Raw genomic sequence first — 7,442 nt, 5'->3', positions numbered from 1 at the left:
TTGTGCAGGACTCAGCAGCCACCAACCTGTGAGTGTCACTTATTGCACCTTTATGGGCACCTTGTCCTGCTGGTCATTGTCGTTGGTGGGCGTCACCAATGCTGAGTAGGACAATTACTTAATCAAGTCCTTTGGGAACTTTTTAGTATTTGCTGTTACCATGAACGCTAGCCTGCAGAAAGGAGTCTTTCAGGTTAAATCCAGCTCAATAATCTGACTGCACATCCTAAAGTGTCTTCAGCACTAGGGGCTTACCTTCAACCTCCGACAGGCAACCAAGGGCAGCAGCAATAGTCGACATTTGGGGCGAATCATTTATGCTACTCTGACCAACTCTTTGAAGATTTCTCACGCCTGGTATTGAGATTTTTGTTAATGTATGGTTCTTGTGGGGTTCAGCCCAAGTAGCATGACCTCCTTTAAGAAATACATACATATACACACATGCATATATACATATTTGTGTGTGTAGCTTATATATGCATACACACATATATACATACATACATACATACATACATACATACACTTGTATATAGTGTGAAAATCAGTATGGAGAATCCTCAAAAAAACTAAGAATGAATCTACCATGTAATCCAGCTGAATAACTCCTTAGCACATGTTCAAAACTCAGCATCCTGCTCCACAGATATACTGTGTTTATTGCTGTGTTTATTGCTGCTCTATTCACAATAGCTAAGAAATGGCAGTAAGCTAAATGTTCCTCAACAGAAGAATAGATAATGAAAATGTTGTACACGTGCACAACAAAATATTCAGTTCTAAAGAAAAATGGAAATTGTAGGTAAATGCATATACTTAGAAATTTATATAAGTATATATTATTATATTGAGTGAGGCGACCCAGACCCATAAAAACAAACACTGCACGTTCTACCTATCTGCATCCCCAGCTCCAAATCCTCAGCCCTACTATGTAATCATCAGAGCCACAGAAACCAGGAGAGTATAAAGGGACTGCAGGGGAGGGGTGAGAAGGGAATGGCAGGATACAGACAATACGAAGGGGTGAATGGAGAAACAGGAAGGGAGCTCTAACTAGGGAATGGGGATAGAGGTCACCAAAGAAGGAGGGAGAAGGGACAAAAAACATGAAGGTTTTTTGATAAAGCCTCACAGACCCTTATAATCTTATATTTGCCTAAAATATATACAGCATATTAATTTTAAGATAGTTTGTTCACAAAGAAGATTATTTATTCAATGTTGTGAGTGATGTCACTGGAATTTTGATAGGGATTACATCAAATTTGAAGATTGCTTTTGGTAGAATGGCCACAATGCTAATTCCTTCTATCCACAAGTGTAAGAGATCTCACCACCAGCCACCGTCTACTGTTTCTTTCTTCGGTGTCTTGAAGTTCTTGTAAGAACCTTTCATGGCCTTAGCTGGGTTTATTTAAGGGTGCCTTTGTTTGGTTTTTTGTTTGTTTGGCATTGTTTTGCTTTGTTGTGTTTTTTGTTTTTGTTTTTGAGGCCGTTGTAAGTTATTTTTCTGACCCCTTTCTCAGTACGTTTATCACTGTTGTATAAAATGCCCCACTGGTGTAAGTGTGAGTTAATTGTGTATCCTACTTCCTTGATGAAAATGTTTATTAGTTCCGAGAGTTTTTCAGTAGAATTTTTTAAGGTCTTTTATGTATAGAATCATATCATCTACAAATAGAGATTTTGATTTCTTCCTTTCCTGTTTCCCTTGTCTTATTGTTTTAACTAAAACTTCGAATATTATGTTGAATAAAAGCGGGGAAAATTAACATCTTCATCTGGTTCCTGATTTTAGTGAAAATACTTTGACATTTTCATTTAATTTAACATTGGCTATAGGTTTGTCATATACAGCCATTATTATGTTGAGATATATGCCTTTTAGTCCAAATTTATTCAGAATTTTTAATGTAAAAGGATATTGAATTTTATCAAAACCTTTTTCTGCATCTATTCAGATGATCATATAATTTCTGTTCTTGAGGCCATTTATGTAATTTATAACTTTTGTTGATTTATGTATATTGAACCATCCATCCATCTCTGGAATAAAGTCAATTTGCTCATATTATTATGAATTATATGATATTATATGATCTTTTTAATGTGTTCTTGAATTTTGTTGAGAATTTTTGTTTCTATGTTTATCAGGGAGATTGGTCTGTCATTTTCTTTTTCCTGCATCTTTGACTGGTTTTGGTATCAGAGTAGGACTAGCTCTGTAAAACCTTTGTTGGCATTCCTTCCTTTCCTATCCCAAGGGAGAGTCTTTTTTCTTATTTCTATCAGTTCTTTGAGAATTCCGTACAGCGTATTTTTACCATTTCACCCCTCCCCACCTCACACTCTCCCCAGATTCATTCCCTCTTCCCTATCCTCTCAGCTTTGGGCTCTTTTTCATTCTTTAAACCCATCAAGAATAATTTGTGCTGTGCGTACACTTGGTTGTGTGGCCTTTCACTGGAGAGTGGTCACCCACAAAGGACCATTCCATACAGAAAACTGACTGTCCCTCTCCCAGCAGCTATTAGTGCCGAATAGCTCCTTCGCTAGGGGTGGGACTTCATGCCCACGGTTCCTTTGTCATACTAGGATTTTGCTTGGCTTGAGCTTGCACGGTTTTTGTGACTGATGTCTCAACTACTGTGAATTCTTTCGTACAACTGTGTACAGAAAACCCTGCTTACTCACGGTCCTCCACCACCTCTGCCTCTTACAATCTACCTACCACCACCACCCTTCTTCCACAATGATCCCTGAGCATTGCAAAGAGGAAGTGTGATGTTTATTGTCCCACCTAGAGCTGGGAACCCCAAAGATTCTTGTTTGCTCCACTTTGAGCAGTTGTAGGTCTCTGTGTTCACCATCTACTGAAGATAGAAGTTTCTCTGATGCAGGCTGAGAGACATACTCATTAATCAGTCTAACAATATGTCATTAAAAGCCAGTATAATACTGTATCCATTTACCAAAGTAATGGTGGTAGATTCTTTTCTTGGCACTATGCCCTATATAGCCACAGATTCCAATGAAACATTGCTGACCAGGTGTTTCTGTAGAAGGATATACAACCCTTTGGGTATATGCCCAACAGTGGCAAAGCTGCACATATGGTTGATTTATTTCTAGCTTTTTAAGGAAACTGGCACACTTGTTTCCACAGGGGTGACACCCACTTGCACTCCCACCAGAATGAATAAGTTTTTCCACTTTCCCCACGTGCATCCCGGAATTTTTCAATATGTTTGCTTTGATATTACCCTTCCTGACATGGCTAAGTTGAAATTTCAGGATAGTTTTAGCTTGCATTTATTTCTCTGACAGCTAAGGATGTTGAACATTCTTTAGAATATTTCTCAGCTGCTTGTATTTCATCTTTTAAGAACTCGTTAGTTCTGTGCTCATTTTTAAATTGGCATGTATGTTTTCTTGATGTTTAGGATTTTTAGTTCCTTGTATATGAAGATACTAACCCTCTGTTAGATGTATAAGCTGATAATGACATTTTCCCCATTCATTTGGCTGTGTCTGCACTTGAATGATGATGTCCTTTTCTGTACAGAAGATTTTAGTTTCATGTAATCCCATTTATTAGTTGTTGATCTTACTACCCATAATCTTGGGGTCCTGTTCAAAAATCCTTTTGTGTGCCTGTAAGTTAAAGCATATTCCATACTCCCTCCTCAGCCTGATTCAAGGTATCATGTCTTATCTTGAGGTCCATTTAGAGTTGAGTTGTATGTAGAATGAGAGATGAGGACATAGTTTCATGCAGCTATCCAGTTTTGTCAGCAATATTTGTTGAAGATGCTGTCTTTTCTGTAGTGTGTATTGTTAGCATCTTTGTCAAAAAATCAATGGCTGTGTGGGTGTTGCTTATATGTTGGGCCCTCAGTTATCTTCTATTGATAATTGTGTCTACATTTATGCCAGTAACATGCTGTTTTTATTACTATATCTCTGCAATATAACTTAAAATCAAGTAAGGTGATAGCTCAGACAGTTGGGGTTTTGTTTGTTTGTTGTTTGTGAGTTTTTATTTGTTTGTTTCTTTTACTGTTGTTTAGGGTTCTTTTGGCTATTCTGGGTCTTTTGTGTTTCTATATCAAGCTTAAGATTTTTTTCAGTTTCTGTGAAGAATTGAATTGGAATTTTGATGGAGGTTTATAGTTTTGATGATGAAAATGAGGAGCCTCAGTAGACTTGAAAGAAGGGATGAGGTGGAACCTAACTCCTGTCTTCCTGAAGGTTCACTACAGAGGTGACACTGGGGACTTTTCATATTTGAAATCTCTATACCAGTGCAATCTTGAGTTATATTAAAGCCCAAAATTGGGCTCAATATCCATTTCAGTATAAAAATTATACTTTAGAATGGACAGCATTGTATAGAAAATAAATTCTTTCTAAAAATGCTTGTACATGTAAGACAACCCTTGTTTGTTTTTTCTACCTTCAAAATTATTTTTTTCATTTGTATTTGAAATGGCAGTTCACTGCTACCCAACAGGCCTTGAGTTCAGCTGTGCCTCAACCTTCTGAGCAGCTATAGTAGGGACTGTACAAACATATCACTGTGCTAGGCTTCTATCGTTTATATGTTGCTATAATACATAATTGACTCTGATAAAAATAACCATTTTAAGTGTACAGCACAGATATATTTTAGTGCTAAAATGCCTTTTACTAAATAATGATATATACTGTTGGGGTGGGAGTGGGTGACTTAAACGAACAAATATAAAGCTGCTTATCTTATTTTTAAGATCCAAGATTTATTTTAAAATGTTACTAGACTGAGAAATCTAGAAATTTAAGCACTGCCTAAGGCAGATTGGGATTTAGAGAGGTAAAATCGAGAGAGGGGCAAAGGTAAAGAGTGGGCTGCAGAAGAATTCTCATGGGGTTTCCTTGGATGTAATTGGGCTTGTTGCAGTCGTGTTTCTGAAAGAAGCCACTGGAATTAAGTGCGGGTTCACTGTTAGATGTTCATTGCTAGTTATATTTTATTTATCATGCAATCTCAACAAGTATATGTTATTAAGTTAATAAATGCCTGAGTCCTATTCAGAAGAGTAAAACCAAATTTGAACTTCATGTTATAGATTGCAATGTCTCGATGGTGCCATGAATAGACCTTAAACATACTAAGACACTGATAACACTTTGAGGGAGCCAAGTAGGAGCCACTGCCTAGGCAGCTCCAGCCCCGGGATATTCTAGAATGCTGTATAAAACTGATTGTCTCTAAATATCTGTGTGAAGAAGGTGGAGAGCAGTGAGGTGCTGTGGGGTGATGCTCTTGAACACTGTCAAGATTTGTCACTCATATTGGTTTAATAAAACGCTGATTGGCCAGTAGCCAGGCAGGAAGTATAGGTAGGGCAACTAGATAAGGAGAATTCTGGGAAGAGGAGAGGCAGAGATGCAGTCATCAGCCAGACACAGAGGAAGCATGATGAGAATCCCTTACTGAGAAAAGGTGCAAAGCCACATGACTTAATACAGACAAGAATCGTGGATTAATTTACGTTGTAAGAGGTAGTTAGTAATAAGCCTGAACAATAGACCAAACAGTTTATAGTTAATATAAGCCTCTGTGTGCTTATTTGGGACTGAATGGCAGTGGGACTGGGCAGGACAGAAACTTCCATCTACACTGAGAAGCCTCTAACACCACTGAGTAGCAGAGCTGCCAAAGGAGAGACCCTTTCCCAGAAGTCCGCGGGTGTTTGTGCCTCCTCCACCCTCACATCTTAGTGAATTCAACCCCAAAGGTGGTTATTGGGGGAGAGTCTTGCCTTGTGTGGTTGGTGTCCTGGTGAAATAGATGCAAATCAGCCCCTTTGGCTCTTCCCCCATAAAGACAGATTCAAGCAATATCTATGAAAACGTTGCCTGTCCCCAGACACCAAACATGGACTTTGCAGTTTTCCAAAACTATGAGAAATTAATTTCTGTTTTGAAGAAGCTACTAAGTTCATGGTGTTTTGTTACAATGATACAAATAAATAGGAAAACTATTAACTGGGTGACAGAGCAAAGGTGGATTCCAGGTTCCAAGTTAAACTCACTGGGCGAAGATCTCCAAGGCATGCATTGGTTAACCTTCTTCTCTATTTTCCTTTGGGGAAAAAAATTTCCTTGTCTCCCCCACACAGACTTTAAGGTTTATTTTAATTATGTGTGTATGTCTGTGTGTGTGCATGTACCTGGGTCTGTGTCTTTGTGTGTGAGTCAGGTGCCCTGAGAAGCCAGAGGCATCAGATTCCCACGGCAACCGATTTACAGGCAGCTGTGGGCTTACTGACTTAAGTGCTGGAAATCAAATTCAGGTTCTCATAAGCTTTTAACCCCTAAGCCATATCACCAGCTCTGCCTCCTCTTTTCATGGTACTCCAACTTTCCCACAAAAGGTCTGATCAGCAGTTCTCATCCTGTGGGTTGTGACCCCTTCCGAAGTAACCTATCAAATGTTCACATTAAACAGTAGCAAAATTACAGGTATGAAGCAGCAACGAAAATGATTTTATGGTTGGGGTCACCACAGCATGAGGAACTGTGTTAAAGGGTCGCGGCATTAGGAAGGTTGAGAACTGCTGCTCTAGATAGATTTGATTGATATATACCCAAGCTCTGTGGGTGAGCCTTGGTTAGGGTAAACCAGCCAGTAATTCTCTCCTCCAGTCCCCACAGAGGACTAGTTCAGGAATATAAGCTGGTCACAAAATTTTTAAATACAGGCTTCTAAGAAAAATATATATATTATTGTATTTCTCTGACACTGATCCAGGAAGCACATACCCCACGGGTTCAGGCAACCATCCTGGAAGCATGAGAGGCAGCCTGGATACGAACAGAGGCAGTAAACAGAAAAAATAGTAAAAGGGAAAATAAGTTCAAATTCAAAACTTAAGTCATTTGAAGCCTATGTAATTGCTGGATTTACCCGTTTCTGCCTAATTCCTGTTTCTAATTAAGCCACTTGGGCCTTGTTTGCTTTCACTCAACCCTGAAAGATCGTCCAAGTGCAAGGTTAATATGAGGGGAAAGGGAGGGGGAGGGGAAGGGCACCTGCGGTAATCTAGCTTTCAGGGTGAAGAGCTCAAGGAAGAGAAGTGTGGTCAGAAGGCTGCTGAAACAGGATGGAAGGGCGGGCTGGCAAGTTGGTGCAAACGGGTCAGGATGCTGGGAAAGCTTGGTGACCTGAGCTGGAGTCCCCGAACCTACAGAGAGGTGGAAGGAGAAAAACCAACTCCACAAAAGTAGTCCTGTGGCCACCACATGCATGCCAACACGCACGGGCGCGTGGGCGCGCGCGCACACACACACACACACGCACGCACGCACGCACACACGCACGCGGGCCATAAATAACTTTTTTTAGAGCGATGGAATGGAAAAGAAGAGCTGACCCTGAGCTTCACAGGAGG

The sequence above is a fragment of the Arvicola amphibius genome, chromosome 5 (genome assembly GCF_903992535.2).
Source record: "Arvicola amphibius chromosome 5, mArvAmp1.2, whole genome shotgun sequence".
Taxonomy (NCBI): Eukaryota; Metazoa; Chordata; class Mammalia; order Rodentia; family Cricetidae; genus Arvicola; species Arvicola amphibius.
Note: the sequence above shows the minus strand (reverse complement) of the source record.